Source organism: Arachis stenosperma, chromosome 7 (genome assembly GCF_014773155.1).
Source record: "Arachis stenosperma cultivar V10309 chromosome 7, arast.V10309.gnm1.PFL2, whole genome shotgun sequence".
Classification (NCBI taxonomy): Eukaryota; Viridiplantae; Streptophyta; class Magnoliopsida; order Fabales; family Fabaceae; genus Arachis; species Arachis stenosperma.
This window is the reverse complement of record NC_080383.1, coordinates 51,133,543-51,158,360: the sequence shown is the minus strand read 5'-3', so window position 1 is coordinate 51,158,360 and position 24,818 is coordinate 51,133,543.

Sequence of the window (24,818 nt, the reverse complement as noted above, 5' to 3'; positions counted from 1 at the left end):
AGATTGGTGTATCGGCGCTTGTTGCGGCGCTCCATTCGCTCCATCTGCCGGTCTTGCCGGTCTAACCTCTGAAGGATCTGAAGGAACATCTGAGTAGTGGATGGTGTAGGAGGTGTGGATGATGGCGGGGCGGACGCAGGAGGGGTGTCTAAAGATGGGCCGGGATGTCGGCTAGCAGAGGGTACTGGGGGTCTGGTATACTTTCCGTTCAAGACATACTGATCAGCCCTTGGGATCATGGCTTTGGTGTCCCCGGCCCTATAGGAGACTCCTGCTACAGAGATAAGGTCTGAAACCAATGCGGGAAAGGGTAGGTTGCCTGCAATCTGCACGTGTCCCATGGCCTGCCGGATGTGTCTGGGTAAGTTGATGGGTTGCTCTGTAAGAATGCACCATATGAGAATAGCCATGTCTGCAGTGAAGGTGGACTCGTGGGTGCTCAGAAAGACATAGTGGGACATAATCTGTACCCACACCCGAGCCTCCAAGGTAAGTACTGGAGCTGAGATGCTCTTAGGTCGAGTCCGATGTTGTCCATAGATCCATGTGCTACTAGGTTGTGCTATGACTCCAAGGATGCTATCCCAGTCAAACTGGTATGTCTGGCGCTTGAGAGAGGACTCTTGATAGGCATCCAATCCCTCTGAGCTAGGTGGAAGATCCAATATTCTTTGAATGGCCCCTTCGGAGATAGGTACTTACTTTTGACAAACATAGACAGACTAAAAGGTAGGCGAGTGGAAGTTGGAGTAGAATTCAACTACCCAAGACAAGTTGGCCTCCCGCGGCTGTCTTCTTAAGAATCCCCACTGTCTTCTTTCGATGCATGGCTCCACAAAGTCAACAAAATATGTCGGAAGGATGAGAAGGTGCTCGTTGTTGTAGTTCCTTTCTGCTAGAAGGGGGGACATCCGCTCACAGTAACAGTTACGAACCATGCGGAATCCCGTGCAGGAAATGGTTTTTCTGTCTCAACCACTCGGATAATCCTCTTCACCCTCTTAGTGGGTGGCTTGACTGTTGTGGAGGGATGTTCCTTAGCCGATGCTCTTTTAGTTCCTCTCCTCGCTAGTGTCTTGTTAAAAGCTTTCTCTTTTCCCTTGTTGGTGGTCATCCTGAAAAAGGAAAAAAGAAAAGGAATATCAAATTTAATTAGTTAAAACCGGGAGGAGAAAAGTCCAAGTGATAATCAATGCCAAAGGAGAAGAAAGTGTCTGAAATACATGGTTGGTGCACGAAAATTACATTCACAATTTTGCAATTCCGAACAACTAACCAGCAAGTGCATTGGGTCGTCCAAGTAATACCTTATGTGAGTAAGGGTCGATCCCACGGAGATTGCCGGATTGAAGCAAGCTATGGTTATCTTATTATTCTTAGTCAGGATATCAATAATGGTTCTTAGTTTTAATTGCGAAAAATAAAAGAGTATGAAATAAATACTTGTTATGCAGTAATGGAGAACAGGTTGAAATTTTGGAGATGCTCTGTCTTCCGAATCTCTGCTTTCCTACTGTTGTCTTCTTCATACACGCAAGGCTCCTTCCATGGAAAGCTGTATGTTGGTGGATTACCGTTGTCAATGGCTACCATCCATCCTCTCAGTGAAAATGGTCCTCTACGGTTTTTCGCATGGCTAATCATCTATCGGTTCTCACTCGTGCCGGAATAGAATCCATCAATCCTTTTGCACACTGTCACTGCGCCCAACATTTGTGAGTTTGAAGCTCGTCACAGTCATCCCATCCCAGATCCTACTCGGAATATCACAGACAAGGTTTAAATTTTCCGGATCTCAAGAATGCTGCCCATGTGATTCTAGCTTATACCACGAAGACTCTGGTTTCACGGATTTGAACGCTCTGTTGTCAGGAGAGGCAATCAAACTTGTGATCTAGGAACCCAAGAGATACACATTCAATCTAAGGTAGAACGGAGGTGGTTGTCAAGCACGCATTCATAGATTGAGAATGGTGATGAGTATCACAGATCATCACATTCATCATGTTGAAGTGCGAATGAATATCTTAGAATAGAGACAAGTGTGATTGAATAGAAAACAGAAGTAATTACATTAATCCATCGAGACACAGCAGAGCTCCTCACCTCCAACCATGGGGTTTAGAGACTCATGCCGTAGAAGATACAAATTCAGATATAAATGTCATGAGATATGATAAACCCATATTTTACGGTTTATCTTGTGCTTAATTGAGTGGATTTTATCAACTCTTCACCCACTTATTCATACTATTTGCATGGTTTTGTATTTGCCTTCCTAATTATGTGCTTTGATTGAAAACATGCTTCTTTGACCTTAATTTTATTAATATTAATTCTCCTTTTATACCATTAGATGCCTTGATATGTGTGTTAAGTGTTTTTAGAGATTACAAGGCAGGAATGGCTCAGAGGATGGAAAGGAAGCATGCAAAAGTGGAAGGAATACAAGAAGTTGGATAAACTGCTAAGCTGTCCAGCCTGACCTCTTCGCACTCAAACAACGATAACTTTAGCTACAGAGGTCCAAACGACGCGGTTCCAGTTGCATTGGAAAGCTAACGTTCGGGGCTTCGATTTGATATATAATTTGCCACAGTTGCCCCAACGCCAGGCGACGCGAACGCGTGGGTCACCCGGACGCGTGACCTGGCCAACACCCAATCCGCGCGGTCGCGTGGACGACGCAGCCGCGTCACTTTTCCGCGACCTGTACGGACCAAAAAGCGCTGGAAGTGATTTCTGGGCTGTTTCTGACCCAGTTTTCGGCTCAGAGAATACAGATTAGAGGCTATAAAGTGGGGGAATGCATCCATTCATAAGAAGGCTTTTTTAATAATTCACTTTTTTAATAATTCACTTTTTAAAAGATCGCGTCACCCAGAATTTTGGCAAAAAGAGTTTCAAACAGAGAGTTGCGCGACCGCGAGGCTGCACTAGCGCTAATCGCACAAAACAGGCCACGCGATCGCGTGACCCACGCGTCCGCGTCACCTGACCTTCTTGCGCACCACGCGACCGCGTCACTCATGCGACCGCGTCACAAGCGGCGCACAGAATATCCAGATTAGCCAATTTTCTTATTCTTTCTTCTCTATTCCTTATTTTTCTTCTCTTTTCTTATTTCTTTCTTCTTCCTTCCTTATTTTCCTTCACCTCCATTCTATTTGCATATTTCGTTCATTGCATCTTAATTTTGTGCATATTTTTATTTTATTTTCTAAAATTAATTATTTTTCTCTTGGTGTTAAAATTTTCTTATTTCACTGTTGCAATTTTCTCTTGAATTAATTTGGGTGCTTCATAACTTGTTTTATTCTGATTGGGTAATATTATTTAAATCAATGCTAATTTTTATATTACTGCTATTCCTTTTGCATTGACATGAACTTACATTATCTTTCATTACCCACTCTCTTTCCTATGTTGCAAATTTTTTTTTTTATCTGCCATGTACTTCTATTATTTTCTCACTTGCATGTTGTAGCTACCATGTAATTGAGACCCTTATTATCTGGCATTAACACCCATATTTTATTTATTTTCTATCTTTATTTTTGGGTTACTTTTTCTTTTCCCTCTTCTTTCAGGATGGCCACCACAAAGGGAGAGGAAAAGCTTCTTAATGGGAGAGACAAACAAGCCCATCTGCACAATCCTTAGAGAAAAGCAACAGTTGAAACAACCCATCCACCTGCAAATCTCAGCATGCACCGAGGACGGTGCAACCTTTAAGTGTGGGGAGGTCGATACCGATCTCCGTGGGTTAGTACTTTCTTTTCAACACCAATAATCTTATTTTCTTTATTTGTTCATTGTTGCATCTGCATATTTGATTGCATATTTATTTGATTTTGTGCATTTAGTTACTACTTGGTTAAAATAATAAATCTCTTTTTAAAGATCCTATTTTTGAAAAAAATTTCACTAATTTAAATAAAAAAAAATTTAAAATTTTTTTTGTGTTAAACTTGTTTGGAAGTTGTATTTGGAACATGGTTTTTGAGCTAAAGAACACACAACCTGTGAGATTTTGAGCTTATTTACATGGTTACATTATTTAACCATAAATTTTTATTCCTGTGTGTTTTCTTCTCTATGATTGTAATCTATATTTTGTTCCAACCTATATGTCCATTATTTAATGTATTTACATGTTTGCATATGATTGAGGCCATTACTTGTTTTAAGCTCACTTATCCCAAATAAGTCTACCCTTTAAATCACCCTTGTCAGCCACTTTGAGCCTTTTAAATCCCCTCTTGTTTTATAACCATATTACTAGCCTTAAGCAGAAAAACAAAATAAAAACCCCAAGTTGAATCCTTGGTTAGCTTAAGATAGATATTGTGTATAATTTAAGTGTGGGGAATTTTATGGGAATATGGGATGATATGAAAAAAGTAGGGAATTAAATTGAATAAGTTATTTGAAAATTTGGGAAGCATGCTCATGTGAAATCAAAATAATTAAATTACCATGTGCATTGAAAAAAAAAAAAAAAAATATATATATATATATATATATATATATATATATATATATTAAGTAATTAAATAAGGAGATACAAAAAAAAAAGAAGAAAAATAATATTACCCCAAAATGCAAAATAAAAAGAATCAATGCACATGGGACAAAATTCAACATGAGCATGTAATACAAAAAGTGGGAAAATTTGGGTAGCTAGGTAAAGCATTTTAAATTTTATAAAGTATGTATGTGTTAGGTGAGATCTTGGACTAATCAAGGATTCACTTTACTAGCTCACTTAGCCTTATATATACCCTTACCTTTACCTTGGCCCCATTACAACCTTAACAAAAGACCTCATGATGTTTGCATTGGTATGCTAAATAATTGTTGATTGGTTAGATGAAGAACAAGGTTTAGAAAGTATGATTAGAGAAGAGTAGAGTGATTAACCCTATACACTTGAGAGATTAAAGTGCATATACACTTCCTGTGAGGGTTCGGTGCTTAATTATATGTTCCCTGCTTTCATGAGCTATCTTCTTACAAGTTTACTTGTCTTTATTTTATATGATTTGAATTAGTGGAATTTGAATTATTTTTGTCTTAAGGAACTTATTTATTTTTAACCAAGTAGGTAGAAACATTTTAGCATGTAGTTGCATTTATAGGTTGCATTTCATACATTCTTACCATTCCTCTTCATCTTTATAGTTTCTCTTGAGTTTAGCATGAGGACATGCTATTGTTTAAGTGTGGGGAGGTTGATAAACCCATATTTTATGGTTTATCTTGTGCTTAATTGAGTGGATTTTATCAATTCTTCACCTACTTATTCATACTATTTGCATGGTTTTGTATTTGCCTTCCTAATTATGTGCTTTGATTGAAAACATGCTTCTTTGACCTTAATTTTATTAATATTAATTCTCCTTTTATACCATTAGATGCCTTGATATGTGTGTTAAGTGTTTTCAGAGATTACAAGGCAGGAATGGCTCAGAAGATGGAAAGGAAGCATGCAAAAGTGGAAGAAATACAAGAAGTTGGAGAAACTGCTAAGCTGTCTAGCCTGACCTCTTCGCACTCAAACAGCGATAACTTTAGCTATAAAGGTCCAAACGATGCGGTTCCAGTTGCATTGGAAAGCTAACATCCGGGGCTTCGATTTGATATATAATTTACCATAGTTGCCCCGACGCCAGGCGACGCGAATGCGTGGGTCACGCGGACGCGTGACTTGGAAGTGATTTCTGGGCTGTTTCTGACCCAGTTTTCGGCCTAGAGAATACAGATTAGAGGCTATAAAGTGGGGGAATGCATCCATTCATAAGAAGGCTTTTTAATAATTCACTTTTATGTTTTAGATGTAGTTTTAGAGAGAGAGGTTCTCTCCTCTCTCTCTCTTAGGATTAGGACTTCTCTTAGTTTTGGGAGTGACTCTCAATCCCAGGTTCTTTATTTTATTATTTTATTTTAGTTTGTTAATGTTGGTTTACGAACTCCATGTTAGAATTTATTTCTTAATTAATGTTATTTGAGGTATTCCAATTCATGATTGCTTTCTTTTATTTACATGATTACTGCTCTCCATCTGAAGACATTTTTTATTCAGTAAATTTACTATTTTCTTCCTTTTGGCTTTGGTTAAATAATTGGTAACGCTTGAGCTGTCAATAAAGCAGTGATTGAAATTGGGAGTTACTCCAATAACTCTAGTCTTTCTAATCGAAATTGACTAGGACCTGAGGATTAAGCTAATTAATCCACTTGATCTACCTTCATAGTTAGAGCTTAACAAAGTGAGATTAAAATCCAATTCTCATCACTGTTGACAAGGATAGGACCTCCAGTTCTTATACCTTGCCAAGAGATTTTATTATTATTATTTTATGTTACTTGCCATTCAACATACTGCTCCCTTAATTTCTGAAAACCCTACCACTACTTTCTCAATCCCCCAAATTTACAAACTCATAACCAATAATAAGAACATACCTCCCTACAATTCCTTGAGAAGACGACCCGAGGTTTAAATACTCGGTTAACAATTTTTAAAGGGGTTTGTTACTTGTGACAACCAAAACGTTTGTACGAAGGGATTTCTGTCGGTTTAGAGACTATATCTACAACGCGACTGTTTTTATGACATTCTTTACTGGCAAAAAATCCTAACGTCAAGATACTGAATGAATCTCTGAAAGTAGTTTTTATACTCAACTACTAACCTAGGTTTACAGAAAATGAGTAAGCTAAGATAGATAGTGCAGAAATCCACTTCTGGGGCTCACTTGGTGTATGTTTGGGCTGAGCAATGAAGCTTTCATGTGTAGAGGATATTTCTGACATTTAACTCCGGCTTTTGTGCCAGTTTGGGCATTTAACTCCAGCTTGTATCCTATTTCTGGCGTTTAATGCCAGAATATGGTAGAAAATTGGCGCTAAACGCCAGTTTGCGTCATCACAACTATGGCAAAGTATAGAGTATTATATATTTCTGGAAAGCCCAAGATGTCTACTTTCCAAAATAATTAAGAGCGCACCAATTGGGCTTCTGTAGCTCAAGAAAATCTATTTCGAGTGCAGGGAGGTCAGAATCCAACAGCATCTGCAGTCCTTTTTCAGCCTCTGAATTAGATTTTTGCTCAGGTCCCTCAATTTCAGTCAGAAAATACCTAAAATCACAGAAAAATACACAAACTCATAGTAAAGTCCAGAAATATGATTTTTGCATAAAAACTAATAAAAATATACTACAAAAGTAGCTAGATCCTACTAAAAACTATATAAAAATACCCCCAAAAAGCGTATAAAATATCCGCTCATCACAACACCAAACTTAAACTGTTGCTTGTCCTCAAGCAACTAGATAAATAAAATAGTATAAAAAGAAGATCAAGAGGTAATACATCTCAGAGTTTTAAGTGAAGCTTAGATTCTAATTAGATGAGCGGGGCTAGTAGCTTTTTGCTCCTGAACAGTTTTGGCATCTCAATTCATCCTTTGAAGCTCAGAATGATTGGCATCCATGGGAACTCAGAATTTTAGATAGTGTTATTGATTCTCCTAGTTCACAGTATGTTGATACTTGAACACAGCTACTTTATGAGTCTTGGTCGTGGCCCTAAGCACTTTGTCTTCCAGTATTACCACCGGATACAAAAATGCCACAGACACGTAACTGGGTAAACCTTTTCAGATTGTGACTCAGCTTTGCTAAAGTCTCCAGTTAGAGGTGTCCAGAGTTCTTAAGCACACTCTTTTTGTTTTGGATCACGACTTTAACCACTAAGTCTCAAGCTTTTCACTTGGACTTTCATGCCACAAGCACATGGTTAGGGACAGCTTGATTTAGCCGTTTAGGCCAGGATTTTATTCCTTTGGGGCCCTCCTATCCATTAGTGCTCAAAATCTTGGATCCTTTTTATCCTTGCCTTTTGGTTTAAAGGGCTATTGGCTTTTTCTGCTTGCTTCTTCTTTTTCTTCCTTTCTCTTTTTCGCCCCTTTTTTTCACTGCTTTTTCTTGCTTTAAGAATCAATTTCATGGTTTTTTAGATTATCAATAATATTTATCTTTGTTCATCATTCTTTCAAGAGCCAACAATTTTAACATTCATAAACTTTACTATCAAAAATATGCATTGTTCAAGCATTCATTCAGAAAATAAAAGGTGTTGCCACCACATAAAAATAATTGGAAATTTTTTCTTATTGAAAATTTGAAATAATTGCCTCCTTACTCTAAAGAGAATCTACTATTTTATTCATGTTTAGTGATGATGAAAGGAACAAATTATAGCTTACTTGGAGATTTAAAAAAATAATAAATAAGGACCCTAATTACTAATACTCATATAATTCTTAAGATAGGTTTCTAATAATAAAAGTTATCACATATTTAAGATTAGGACTCAATAACCTTTATTTTGGGAGATGGATGCTCTTTCAATCTGTGGGGTGTCTGGTCCCTCAAGGGAGAGCCTCTGGCGCTTCAGCTCCTGTAGCTCACACCCTTGCTTTTCTTGTTCCTTAAGCAGTTTGCAAAGCATGCTATTTTGATTTTGTTGTTCTTCCTTAAGTTGATCCATAGCTTCTTGCAACTTGGTGACAGATGCTTCTAGGCGGGTCCAGTAGTTAATCTGAGGGATTTCTGGGAAGAACTACTGCACCCTCCTTTTGATGGAGTTATCTTGCACTTGTTGTCCTTCCATTGACTTTTTGGTGATTGGATGCTCGACTGAGATATATTCGTCCACTCTCATCTTTACCCCAGCATCTTTACATAGCAGAGAGATTAAGCTTGGGTAAGCCAATTTAGCGTCAGTGGAGTTCTTGTTTGCAATTGTGTAAAGCTCACAAGAGATCAGATGATGAATCTCCACTTCATTTCCCAGCATAATGCAGTATATCATCACTGCTCTTTTGACAGTGACTTCAGAGCGGTTGCTGGTGGGCAGTATAGAACGCCCAATGAAGTCCAGCCAGCCCCTAGCGACTGGTTTGAGATCTCCTCTCTTGAGTTGGTTTGGGACACCCTTTGTGTTGGTTATCCACTTGGTTCCAGGGAGGCATATGTCTTCTAGAACTTGGTCCAAGCGCTTATCTAATCTCACCATTCTCCTATTAAAGGATTCTGGATCATCTTGTAGTTGAGGCAGCTTGAAGACCTCTCTTATTCTGTCCAGGTCGAAGTAAATAATCTTCTCTTTGACCATAGTTCGAAAGGTATAGAAGGCGGTTCCAGTCATTCTTTGCTTATCTGTTTGCCACATATTTGAGTAGAATTCCTGAACCATATTTCTACCCACCTTTATCTCAGGATTAGCTAGAATTTCCCAGCCCCTGTTTTGAATCTGCTCTTGGATCTTCGGATATTCGTCTTCTTTCAGATCAAATTTAACTTTCGGGATCACTGACCTTAGACCCATTATTTTGTGGTAATGGTCTGCATGTTCTTTGGTTAAGAACCTCTCTTGATTCTAAAGTGGTTTTGGAGTGTTCTCTTTCTTGCCTCTTGGAGTGGTTTGTTTTCCCTTATGAGCCATGATCTTGGTGAATCTTAGCCCAGTGATCACGAGAAAGACACCAAACTTAGAGGTTTGCTTGTCCTCAAGCAAAAGAAAGGAAATGAGAGGAATAGAAGGAGAGTCAAATTCGAGTGGTGGAGGAGAGGGGGAGGCCGAATGGGAATTTAAAAGGGAGGGGGTGGGCGAAAATTTTGAAAAAAAGATATGATAGAAGATATGATTTAGAAAAGATAAGTATGATATGCAAAAGATTTAATTTTAAAATTGAAAAGATATGAGAGAGTTTTGAAATAGATAAATCTAAATTTGAAAAGATAGTATGATGAGTTGAAAAAGATTTGAAAAGATATTAGAAAGATAGATGAGTTTTGAAAAAGATTTGAAAGGAAATTAAAAAGATATATGAATTTTGAAAAAGTTTTGAAAGGAAATTGAAGAAAGAATTTTTTTTGGATTAAGATTTTTTTGAAATTGAAATTGAAAAATGATGGTTTGTAATATGTTCATGCAAGAAAGTATGGATGAAAACATGAAAATTTGAAAAAAATTGAGTTGGAAACAAAACTTTCTCCCCTCCACATTCCTGGCGTTAAACGCCCAGAATGGCATCCACGTGACGGCCTTCCATGCGTACGCGTCGTCCACGCGTGTGCGTCGATGTGCATTCCTCTAATCATGTGTACGTGTACTACATGCGGGAGCATCGCTGCTCTGTCCTAACTACGCGTACGCGTGCTTCACGCGTGCGCGTCGCTGCTCGCCCTTGAAATCTTCAGTTCTTTGTGTTCCTTCCTCTTTTGTATGCTTTTTTCCATCCTCCAAGCCATTTCTACCCTGTAATCTCTGAAAATACTTAACACACATCGAATGAAAATCAGAGAGGATTAAAAATAACGATTTAAAGGCTAAATAAGCATGTTTTCAATCATAGCACCAATTTTGGAAGGAAAATGTGAAACCATGCAGTTTGTATGAATAAGTGTGCAAAGAACTGATAAAAACCACTCAATTTAGCACAAGATAAACCATAAAATAGTGGTTTATCAATGTTACGATTGTTGTTGTCGCTACAGCGGGGAATCATCGGAACGGTTGGTATTGTCGTGTTATTGAGTTAATTTGAAGTATTGACTTTTCGTAAATCTATTTTATTTTAAAAAATTGTTATAAATCGATATCGATGTGAAAAATATATATATTGGTTCTACAGAAAAGTCAATAAAAATTTCAGGTAAAGACTCTTACTTGTTATAGTTATATATAGAAATCGTTGTATTATTCTCACTATAAGAGTGGCGCAGCCAGAAACGTGACATTTTAATGGTGAGAGTATTACAATAATACCTTACTTTTAGTACACTCATGAAGTATTAAAAGTTAGGTCGTTACATATTTTTTACGTAGACACCTAATCCTTTCCAATCTTATTAAATAATCATCCAAGAATAGACAAGTATTTAGGAATTCGCCTAAATCTTTTACAAATGATAGTTTCAAACCTCCTCATTTGAATACACTATATCATAAATCCAAAATCGATTTTGAGCCACATCTGGCAACAATTCCACTATGTTTTCCAAAAAAGGATTTACTATTTAAATTTTATCATGTTGTTCGTGTTTTTTTTTTTTTTTAATTCTGACAGATTCTTTCTTATGATTAGGACACTCTAAATTCTCAAACTACAATCCCATCGTATATTTCAAATTTTTAACAATGCATAACACTATAAACAATCATCATACAATTTACAATATATTTTATTAATCTTAACCATTCTAATCACGTTCTCACGTAGAACATAAAGCCAAAACAAATTAACTTTTCACAACAAACAAATGAAAAGGATCTTTATGTTCCACACATAATCATTTTGGCTCTTCCATCCTACAATCCTTAACATGCAATCATTTACAAATTAAATATTTACGAGTTTATAAAGTATTTGTACTTATATTAATTTATTATTTTTAATTTAAATTAATACAATAATTATAAAAACAAGTAAATTTCAATAAGAACGAACCTAAAGGCAAATTAATCTATTGAATCTATGAGAAACAGTAACAAACATGAGGACACCTCTTCTAAAAGTCACTGAAAATTTGCAACAAATCAATATTTTGTTAGAACCAAATTTAAAAGGTCAAAAAATAGGAACACTGGCCAAAACAAATAGAAAAACTTAACTAATTATTGAAAAAAATAAATCGATAAAATTGATGAAAAACTCATTTCAAACATAATTAATAGAAGTATCGAAATATTGATTGAATGGGGGCTTCGAGAGAGAAAATTATGTGATAGAAAAATTTCAGAGGAGAGAGAGAAAGAGAGAGACTGTTGGTAAATATAATTATCAATGAATATTGCGTTTTTCTCAAAAAAACAAAAAATGAATTGCGTTTCATTAAACCAGTGTTACCGAGGCTTTGGTAACTTATTTTACCAATAGTTAAAGGTGGAAATTCATATGGAATCGACTTCACGTTAAGGTAATAAGTGAAAGCCATTTGATAAATTAACTAATTTGACTAAATTTTTATCTAACATTTTTCAACTATCAACTTCATTGCACTTAAGTTTTTATCATGATCAAATTATCAGGAATAAACTTTTATAAAGAAGAAATTAATTCTTTTATAAATACCGACAAATTAACCATTAGCAAAACAAAAATATTTATAATATTATTTGACGCGTAAAATGGTGCATAACTTGGCCCCAAAAATTTATTGACAGCGATGTTTGATTTATCGATGGTTTGGCCGGCGGTAATTCTGATGTCTCAATGGGTCGTTGCAAACACATTCTTGTGTTGTAGTGATATAAGACATACTTTATTATTTCAAAAAGTTTACGTGATATCCCATTCATGAAATAACATTTTTTTAAATTATATTAAAAAGAAAAGAACTAAAACTATATATCCTTTATTATTTCATGTTAGCAGTAAATGCTAAGCATATGTCAACTTCACGGTTTGGAGTAAAATCTGTGTCACTTTCACGCTTGGAAAAATAGAGCTTTGCCACCATTTTTATGAGAATATTTTTCAAAGAATAGTTAGTTCTTTTGTTTAACTCAATTATGATATTGATGTAGTGCCTATTTTAGTCTTTAAAATTAAATTGACAAGTCAAACTAGTTTTTTTCTACTTCACAATGATTGCCATTTTCATTAACTTATGGAAAACTTTAATTTTTTTACTAATATGTCATATTTTTTTAAATTTATTATTGAAATATCACTCTTCTAAAATTAATTATCTAAATGTCATTTTTTTGGCTAAGGTGATAATTAATTTTTTATTTTATTTTTAATAATTAATTATAATATAATATAAAATGAATGACATCTGAGTAATTTATTTTATAAGTGATATTTTAGTATTAAATTTTAAAAGAGATGACACTCAAGAACCCAACTTTTAAAATGAATGACATCTGCTTAGTGATTTAGACCATTAAATACTACTTTGATATTATAACAGTCGTAAACACCTTATAATGACCAGTATATTATAATTTAAATACATAGTCTTCCCATACCCACTAATTAAGATCGCGAGTTTTAAATTTTTTATTTTTAATTAAAAGAAAAAAAAATCTTATAGTTAACATGGTATATGAAATCACTTTATAAGACTGAATCAAGTATTTTGGCCTATTAATTTTGAGGTAATTAAATCCTACGTGTGAACTAATTTTAGATACTATGTTCAGAATAATTAAATGATTTACATCATCACGTGCCATTATAAGATACTAAAAAATCACAGTATCAAAAATATGGAAAAAATTTAATAACTAAAAAATTTCAGTCATAATTAGTCAAAATTTTTTATAATATACTTCATTTATATTATTTAATAACAATTTTATTTTTTAATCCATTCTCTTATCATTCTATTTATCATTTCATTTATTATATTCTTATCAACTTCACTTATTAATAATATTAATTATAATATCATATCCCTTACTATTAAGCATTCTTGTAATCAATATTTAATATTTTTTTTTATAATTTGATTTTTATATTTAAAAATAAAATAAAACTAATTACATGACATTAATTATCCTAAGACACACGTAATAACATATATAATTCTTCTAGTATGTTCATATAAAGATTAATAATAATAATTAATAACGGTTATGATTTATCATTATAATTGATTCTTGTTTTATTCTTTCGCCTAATAAAAATACAATAATATCACATAAATTCAATAATTATAATTGATTATTATCATACACGCTTTTTTATTTTATTATTATTATTATTATTATTATTATTATTATTATTATTATCATTTTTTATTATAATTAATTTTCTATTTTTGTCAAGTCATTTATCATCATTCAATGGAGAGATACAAAATCTGCTATCCTAATATGATTTTGTTTCCATTAATTCAATTATTTTCATTCAAAATTCACAACTCTAATACCATTACAAATACAATTAGAATAGGTTAAGGAATTTTATAAGAAATCATCTTTATCATTACAAATAGTATGACATTTGAATTCGACCTTAATACGGTACCTATGGTAGAAAGTGTTGAAGAATTTGAACAGATGGACTCACCCGACGAGGTTATTGGTAGTCAATCAATTTTCGAGAATATGAAAAACTACACTAGTTTTGATGATGTATGATAATAGACTATTTTTTTGTATTTTTATGTGCATTTATAATTATATTGTACTCACTAAGTTCATACACATAACATTCATACGTTTATATACATAACATCCATAATTACATACAACTAACATCTATAAATTAAATTCATGTTTATTAGATATTACATCCATACACATATCATTTTCTAGTTATTGTATAAGTAACTATAAAATTAACATAGATGTATTTAAATTTTATCATAATTGAATTTAAAAAAATATCAAATTCTTAAATTAATTTATTCAATTGATAAATTTACTCATAACATCCATTATTTCATACACATAACATCCATTATTTCATGTTAATAACATCTATAATTTGTACCCATAATATTCATAATTTCATACCTATATGATGTCTATAATTAATAAATTTTTATAATTAATATTATCAAATTTTAAACTATACGTCTTATTGTATTTTTCAAATTATCTCATATGTGCACTAATAGGTCATGATTTTAATTATTTTAATATTTTTATTTAATATTCATATGTATGCTTATTTATTGATTTTAATATAATGAGTTAATAATTATTTTTAAAAATTTATTTTTTAATTTTTGTTTATATTTTATGTTTTATTTTTTAATAGTCTATATGCAAAATATAAGTTGTATAGTTTAAGTTGTTAAAAATGTTTAATTTAATTTTCATAATTTTTGTAGAGAATTATTACATTTTAATAGATAATAATGTGATTGAGAGATATTAGAAATTTGATTTGGAAAAAACTGAAATTGATTTTGAAAAGAACATTAATAACTCTAAACATGCAGTAAAATAGTAAATAATAAAAAAGATAAATAATAAAAAAATATATATCACTTACTTATCAAAAAATAAAAAATTTTATATAACATTTTTATATTATAATTATTTTTTAGCTACCTATTATCACCCCAAAAATATATAAGGTTTGATGATGCTCTAACCTTGAGGGAAGAAATCAGTTTTGGGCATACCACTCATGATTCATGAATCACTATGTTAATGTGTTTGTCGTGTAACTCTTCTCAAAAGCAATATTAATATTCCCATCTTATCGCAGAATACCTTAATATTGTTAAAATTTCATTTATTTCTTTATTTGGGTTATAGAAAATATTTTCTTATTAAAGAAATTAAAACATTTTTCTTGAACATTTTATAATTTTCTGCTGCGTGATGTAAATATTGATTTTTATATTTGATTTACATTTGTTCATGATGAATATAGAAATTTTAAATTATAAGCTACTATTTATATTTATATTTATATTTATATTTATATTATTTAAATTTTAATTTTTATTATAATCTTAAGTATTTATTTAATTATTAATGGGTCAAATAATTTTTTCAGTCTTCCATCCATTGAACTACTAATCCAATAATAATTTACTAGCATAACTAAATCAATTGTTAGTTCAATTTTGATAGCATGGAGATTATAAAAGGTGAATATTGTAATTAAAAGTCTTAGGAGATTATAAATACAAATGATATCTTTATTTTTTATTTTTTTATAATAATTATTTTTAACTTTTGTTAAAAATACTCTTCAACGTAATATGACCTTTTCAAATACAATTCAAATCAGTTTGCTGGGGCCATGAGGTCCACAAGATAATTCTAGCACTTTAATTTTAATTTTTAGCCCTAATGGAAAAAGAACCCTTTTATCATGCATCAGCTCAAAAACTTGAGGGGGGCCCCATTTAGCATCTGAACAAATCTACCTGGCACACTGTCACTGTCTTCCTTTCTTTAATTTTTATATTTTTTTGCCCCTTTAATTTTTCCCCTGCCATCCACCCCTTAATACTTTTTCTTTACTGTTTCCTTTGTTCCTTTGTTCCTTTGTTCTAATTTATTACCCTTTCCTTAAAATATCATTTTCATTTGGGTAAAGACATACTAACAACTTTAATTATTACAACACAAAATCTTTGACTGGCTATCTCCTTCACAACTCAACTATAGTGCACTGATAGTGTGGACCGAAATTATATTGTTTTTGTGAATGAAATTAATTTGGATTATGATATAGATTTTAATGTTTTTGATAATTAAATAAAACAATTTTCGAATACGAAAAAGTTAATTACCATCACCTTAAATTTAAAATTGTGACACAACAAGTGTCATCAATAGTTCAAAACTAGACAAATTATATATATATTAATAATACGTAATTCCATATAAAATGTAACAAGCCTACAAAAACAAAAACATTAAAAGAAAATTATGGTAGAACTCAAAAGACTGAATCCCAATTAATACATACAATGTATATTATTGTTTAAAATTGTGGCCAGTAATTAATTGTAACTGCAATCTAGTTGTCTTCTTATGATGTCTTATATACATACATTTTGTTGAGTTTGAAAATATAAAATATAATTTGATGATAATTAAATATTATAGTCTTAGGCTAAAAGTCTAAAATTATTTGTGATCTGTGTATTTATTGTTCAAAAAAAATAGTGCTCATCAAAATTAAACAATAGTAAAATAGGCCTAAAATCAAAAGTATTCATTTTATTTTTTAGTGGTACAAGAGTATTATTTCTGATATCAAAATAAAAAAAAAAAATTCTCTTTTTTGGTCCAAAGTCAAGCAACCAAATTCACCTTTTTTTTTTCTCTTTGCAACCTATGTGATTAATTTCAAAAACAAACAAGAAAAGGAAGCTCGGATTATGGTTTAAATCAAAAGGAAAAAGTGATTACTAAATTTAAGAAATAAAAAAAAAATTATTAGAAGTTATGACACAAAACAAAAATCAAATAATCGAATCAGAAGAAAATCATAATAACATTTCTATCTTTATACTTTTATTTTAGTTTGTTGAAAATGTCTTTCTCCTACATGTACTATTCGAGTAAGATAGAAAAAATAGAGATTGTGAATCACTGCTACAAATCAAAGTTGAAAAACAAAACTTGGAGCAAAAAATTTGATAAATGACCCATATCTTTGAAGCACCAAATGAGAAAGGAAGAAAGAGAAGCAACTAGGTAAAGATGTAAGCCAACTCTAATTACTACTGCTATCTCGTCTCCTCTCTACATTACTACTCTGATATTTAGGGCAAAAGAACAAGTCAAAGGTGTTCGACCTAATTCAAGTTTTGGAGGTGTTACTCTTCTTTAAAAAGAATAAATGGCTAGAAATTGAAATAAGGAGAGTGAATACATTGTGTGGATTCTCATATCTTTCAAGCTTTATCTTCTTCTTCTTCATGCATGATTTCACATTAAATTTTTTGTTTTTCAATTTTTATTTTTCTTTATTTCTTATCAATAAAAAAAGGCATTAAGTGAGATATAGTAAAAGTCATTAAAAAAAAATAAAGAGAGTAATCTTGGAAAAGTTAGAAAATTATGTTAAACTCTTTTGTTTATATTTTTATTCTGTATTCATGGTCTTGAGAAAATTCTCTTGCTAAGTTAGGTGAGTATTTAGTGGTTAAAAGTCTAAAAAATGAATATAGCTAAATTAAATTTGGATAGAAATTTGGTTTGTCCCAAATAAAATTGAGTGGAATCCTAAAAAAATTGGTGATCGTAATCCTTGTGAAAGATAATAAAAAATCTATCATTATGTGAAGACCAAATCTAAGTCACATTGCACATTGTAACTGGTCTATAATACATGACTATATCATTCTTTTTTCTCTACGTTTTTTTTTTTGTTTTGTATTGAAATTGGATAAAATAAAATTATCTCATGCTTTATCTATTCGATAAAAGTCATAGCAACCAAAAATAAAAAATTTTCCCAGTGTCAGATCAATCATAAACAAACAAAATAAAATTATTTCCTAAAATATCGATCAACTTGACAAATTTAACAGCCAATAAATTTTAAATCCAATTTGAAACTAATGTAAATGAGTTTAAAAAGGAAGCTGTAGATTCAACTACTTCTCTAGTCTATCGATTAACCTTCACATTTGTTATGTTGACACGTAATTTTGCATATTGCAGTGCAATGAAAGTACTCCGGAAAACCATTATTTTCATTGTTCTGGGTTTGCTTGGACGATATTGATGAATGCAAGAAGTTGTATAAATTGTGAGTCTTAAGTAAAAATTAATAAAATTAAAGAACGTACAAGTTATTGAATGTGTGCGACCAAAAAGAATGTTAACGGGGCAAGGCGGGGTGGGAGTGCCTCTCTGTTTGAATGTTTTCTATTTTCCAACCCTAAATTCTTTCCATCCTATCCTCATTGTCAGGGATTTCCATTTTCCACCTCTTTATAAAAATTTCTAATGAAGAAACTTGTAAAAAATTAAAAAAATCCAAAAAAGATATATCTTGTCTTGAACAAAAAATTTATTAAATTTCAACATCATAAACTGAAAAGTAAAATAATATAACATCATGTTAGTTTCTTGATAATTTAAGTCTTCACACAAGTTTCGTGTCGAAATATTTAAATTAGTAAATATAAAGGATAGTTTAACTATATATTTCATGTATTTCAAAAATTTAGAAAAATGGAACGAGAATTCTTCTGTTAGAATTTTGAATATGTTTCGAGAGAAGTGTGCTTCTATTTCCCCACTCAATGAGAAATATATAGTGGCATCCCTAATTATGTCATTATTCAAGTAAAACGACTATTTCAACTATTATAAGTTATCAACTTGTTTTTTTCTTCCTTTGTCATCAGTTTGAATCTTTGCTTAAGTACCTTTTTAATTTTAACACTTTAAAACTGACGTGGATTGAGTTGTATATAAGACCAATTCCTTTGAGAGAAAGAGCTTATAGAGTCTTTTAATTTGGCGAAAGACCTTTTCTATGTCTTAAATCCCTCCTTCATTAATATATACAATTATTTTCCATTCTTTTCTTAAACAATAATTAGCGGTGGAATAATAATCAGCTTTTTTTAATTCCATAAAAGGAGAGATTCCAAACTTACTAATTACCCTCAGTGGAATAGTAATCAACATAAGCTCCTAGATAAAGCAAAACCTAGCTAGCTCTACTATTCAGTTTCTCTAGCAAAGATTCTGATCCAGTTAATGTACACATAACTTTACCACATTTTGTTCAATCACCCACATGGGGTTTTATTCATTTTCTACATACCTCACACCCAAAGTGAGAGAGAGAGAGAGAGAGAGAGAGAGAGAGAGAGAGTTCGTTAACTATTATGGTTGCTAAAGCAATGCAACCTTTCACACGATCTTAGATGTGTGTTGTGATGATAAAAAGTAGCAATGCAAGATGCATGAAAGCAAAAATAAAGAGCGTTATTTAATTTGACGCATCACGTACATTATTTAGAGGAGGAATGCTAAAATATTTATAAAATTTATTATTTTTTTGTCAGCTGTTTAGTTATTAATAACGTTTAAAAATTATAAGCTAAAAATATATTATTAGATTATTATACTAAAAAAATTAAATTAATAATTAAAATTGTTGATAAAAGCAATAAATTTTATTATTCCGTTAACTTTTTTCTATTATTTAGCGGTTTGTTGGTTTTGGATATATATGTGTATATATAATATAAATATATTCTCTTTTTAATTATATATATATATATAGAGGAAGAATTAGATTCCCAAAAGTTGGGACGGTGTGGTGCGACCATAATAGTTTGTGCACAAAAGACAAATTCACAAGTGGGTTTGATTCTTTCTTTTATCCAGTTTTCAGTTAACTTTCATGTGGATTTCGTTGTGGGGATTTTATCTCTATCTATGAAGTTGTCCTTGGACAGAACAGAAAGAGACAGTTACTTACAAGAGGTTACAACATCTGAAGCTAAGAACAACCGCTTCATGATATGCTCTATCTGTAGCTATCAAATTTGTTTTCTCATACTTTATTTTATATATATATATATATATATATATATATATATATATATATATATATATATATATTTTTTTTTTTTTTTTTTTCTTTCTAAAAGAATAGTAGGACTATATTTCAGTGGCATGCCGGGAAGTTGGACCATTTTTCACCTGAAGAAGCTTTGAAGGGCATATGCATGTTAGTGGTAAGGATACTTTCCTTTAAAGACAAAAAGTGAAGGTAGACAATCACAAACAGCTAGATAGTGATTATGGGCTTGTGTGCAACGCTATTCTATAGAAACGATTATTTACTTAATAGCCGTATCTTTTGATATACTGACAAACTCAAATTGATTCTTAAATTATTGTTTGCAGACAAAAAAGCTTTTGTTTAGAGTAAATAAAATTTTTTAATCATCACAAATCACTACGAGAAACATCCAAAAAACAAAGGAAAAGATATTTAGTGTTTATTACAGTACGATGATAAATTCATACGTACTGATACGTTTAAAAGATAGACAAATAATAACAAGCCACGTAGAATATATTTTTTACATCAACATTTAATTTTTGTTTTTTTAAATATATATTATATCACCACTTTTACTAATACACCCATTTAATTAAATAAATATAAAAAAATATTTTTTATTTAATTTCATAAAAAATCTTAAACATCCTTCTTTTATTTGATTAGACAAAAATATCCTTTTAAATTAACAAAATTTTAGAATTCAATTAATCCTAATTTTATAGTTTCAAATAATTTAAACAACAAAACAAAAATATATTAAAAAAATAAAAAATAAAAAATTTTCATCTTCTCCAATTTTTCTAATCATTCGTGCCCCCTCTAAGCAAAACGTATCAAAAAAACAAAAAATCGATCGTTCTTCATCTTCTCCAATTATCCTTCTGAAGTAAAATAGTAAAAGTCTCGAACCGAAATCCTAGATTCTTTGCCACCAACGTGCTCCCCGAGGTTCTAAGGCACTTCCTTCCTTCCAAAATTTTCAGAGACGAAACCGCAAATTCAACCAATTCTTCCTTCTCTGCTTCCAAATGGGTCCTTCTTCATTCTGACCCAAAAATCCAATCTTTTGTTAACCCTGATGCAATCAACTCTCTTCGAGCTTATGTTTCGTTGTCTCAGGTCACGTTTGGTCCCAAAAGGTAGAATTTTTAATTCAGGCTCCCTTTAATTTTAATGGCTTATGTAGAAAAAGAGAATTTAAGGCCAGTTATGATATAATTTTAGTTGCATAAAGTTATTTTTTGAGTTTGAAGTCTTAAAGGTTTAAATTTGATTTTTCCAAAATCCTTAGTTTATGTGGAAAATTTGAGGGAAATTTGTAGCTAGTTATTATAATTTTAATTGCATAAGATTCTGAAATTGGTTAAAGAACCTAGGGTTTTGGTTTAGGATTTTTATTATTTTGCTTCAGAGAAATAATTGGAGAAAATGAAAAACGATTGAATTTTTGTTTTTTTATATGTTTTGTTTAGAAGGGGCAGGAATGATTAGAGAAATTGGAGAAGATGAAGAAATTTTGATTTTTTGTTTTTTTAATATGTTTTTGTTTTGTTGTTTAAATTATTTGAAATTATAAAATTAGGATTAATTGAATTCTAAAATTTCGTTAGTTTAAAAGGATATTTTTGTCTAATCAAATAAAAGAAAGATGTTTAAGACTTTTTATAAAATTAAATAAAAAATATTTTTTTATTTTTATTTAATTAAAGGAGTGTATTAGTAAAAGTGGTGATATAATATATATTTAAAAAAATAAAAATTAAATGTTAATGTGAAAAATAAATTCCACGTGGATTGTTATTATTTGTCCATATTTTAAACGTATTGGTACGTATGAATTTATCATCGTACCATAACAAACACCAAAATATTTTAACTATCGATATCATCTAAAATCAACAAATAATTTATCAATATTTGATTTAATAAAAATGACATTTTAGCCATTGATTTACGTATTAAAATATTGACAAAGATGTTGTCTTCTTTATTTTATTTTGTCTATTTTAAACCAAAAAAAAACAATATCATCGATTTCAATAGCGACACAATTTTTATTAATTATTTTCATTTAAAAAATAGAAAATTATTAAAATAAATTTTTACTGTAAAAAACTCGTCAAAAATTGTTAAATTTATCCCATGATAAATCTGACAGTAATATATTATTTATAAATATTATTTAAAAATTAAATTAATTAATATTAATAGATTTTTTTAAATGGCTATATAAAATTCAGATATAACCTAGTATATCATAATTAATATGTCAAAAGTTAATATTCAAATTGAGTTAATGAAAACCAAATATATTTTTTAATGAAAACAATCAACTATAATGTGAAATTACAATACAGAAGAAAAAGTCAAAAAATAAATGACAATACTATTAAATAAATCAAAACAAAACCCTAATAGTTACAGATCCTGATAATCATCGTCGTCATCATTCCTTTGGTTCTGCTGTGATGGTAGTCTAAGTAGTAGTATAGGTGCTTATATTGGTATTGTACAGATGAGGAGGTGTGTAACACCCTAACTTTTAGCACCTCATGACCGTACTAAAAGTTCGAGCGCTACTTACCTCTATTCCTTTAAAACTTTAATTAAGAAACATGAAAAGTTACTCTTAATCACTCAATCACAAAGATATATACATATATTCACATAATATTATATACATAAACTTATTCGAAGATCCTCAAATAAAAGCCCTATCCCTCTGAAATTTTCAGAACAATAAATGACGAAGAAAAAATAAAATCTAAGATTAAACCAAAATCCAGAGAATATGAATACATATATATAAACTTTGTGGGTCGGTCGCGACTCCTTGCCAAGGGTTCCTGAACTTGTTGTTGAAAAAAAAATCTGTAAGGAGGTGAGAACTTCGTCCTCGCAAGTTCTCGGTAGGGATAGTGAATGTTGTGAGATTAAGGAAATAAGTTGCAAATAATTGCTTTATAACTTTAAAATAATTACCATTAGAATTCCTTAAAACTTCCTTTAAAGACTTTAGTTCATTCTCTTCAATATATATTACTTTGAACAAATCCCATTTACGTTACTCAGTTTTTGAGTTACAGTAATCAGTTCTCGACTATCTTAATCCTTGACATATACAGGAACCAACAAGCACAAAAAGACACGCAATACAAGAACATAAACAGTTCACGCATAAATTAAGTACAAGGAATTCACAAACAATAAAGCACAATACGTAGAACACTCAAACAATTCATACAAATGCATATGATGAATGCCTTTCCTATGCAGACCATGAGCTCATGCGTCGGTTGTCTACCTGCAACCTGACGATATTACTCGGGGCAAACCCCAAATATGGTCTCTTTACCAATGTCAATTAGACACAATTATCATCATGGACGAACCCATGTCAATTAGGATATCTTGGTATCACGGTAAGAGACAGGCTATCAATTAGGTGAACATTCCCGCATTAGCAATCTCAGGCTATCAGTGAGGCGAGCACTTCCGCATTAGCACTTTGACACAAAGCCCATTATCTTTTTCTTTATTATGCCTCCACATCACCAATTACATATACACATGATGCCTAGGCATCTTAGGCTAGTTTCACAAGTCTTTTTCATCAGTTTTCATTATGTTTCATGCACTTTCTTAAGCAATAAGTAAGTACTTGGATGAGAATTTCATGCATATATTGATTCAATCAAACATGGTTAATTATATGCATTTTCATGAGATTTATGCAAGATTTACTTGATGCTATGAATGAGGCAAAAATCTTGTGATTATAGCAAGACTTTGATGCATTGTTTGGTTGATGATAGGTGAAAAGAAGCAGAAGAATGGCAAGGAAGAAGCAGAGAAAACAATGTTGGTGGCCAAAGTTAGCTTACCAATGTTGCCTCAAAAGTTGAGGGAAGAAGACAATACAACATTGGTGGCCAAAGTTGGCCCACCAACGTTGCTGGCAACATTCTGTAAAAGAGATGCTAACATTGGGGGAAACGTTGGTGAACCAACGTAACCCCCAACGTTCTTGAAAAATCCCAAACATAGAGCTGGAAGAATTGCCTTGTGTGCATACGCACAGTAATGTGTGGGTACCGACGAAATTACCGACAGATTTTTACCAGTTATAGATGGATTTTTCTTCTGTAAATTCTTCATCAATTTCCCAAAGACGACAAACTATCCGACAGATTTTTCGTCTGTAATTACAGACAGATTTTTCGACGGATTTTCCGTCTGTAATCACAGACAAATTTTCAGACGGATTTTCCGTTTGTAATCACAGACGGATTTTTTATCTGTCATTACAGACGGATTTTTCGACAGATTTTCCGTCTGTAATTTGAACCTTGGAAAATCATTTCACACTCTGATTACAGACAGAAAATCCGTCTGTAAATCCATCAGTAAGGTAAAATAGAATTTTTTTTATTTTTCCAATTACAAAATAAACTTATTTTCATACAAAATAAATATAACTTTAATACAAATTTTTATCTAATTTGTATTCAAATATTTATAATATTTCAAAATATAAACAAATTCATCGTATTATCAAAGTAAAAGAAAAGTACTATAAACAAGCAAGTCAATATAATTCAAAACATAAACAAAGTGTATTGATCATCAACTATAATTCTTAGTATATTGTTCAACCATACTAAAACTATCGGCTATAGTCTTCAGTGTCATCTTCATCCTCCTCATCATCATAGTCCTGATCCGAAGACATTGAGGGTGGCGGCGGTGGCAGTGGTAGTGGAACTGCACTAGAA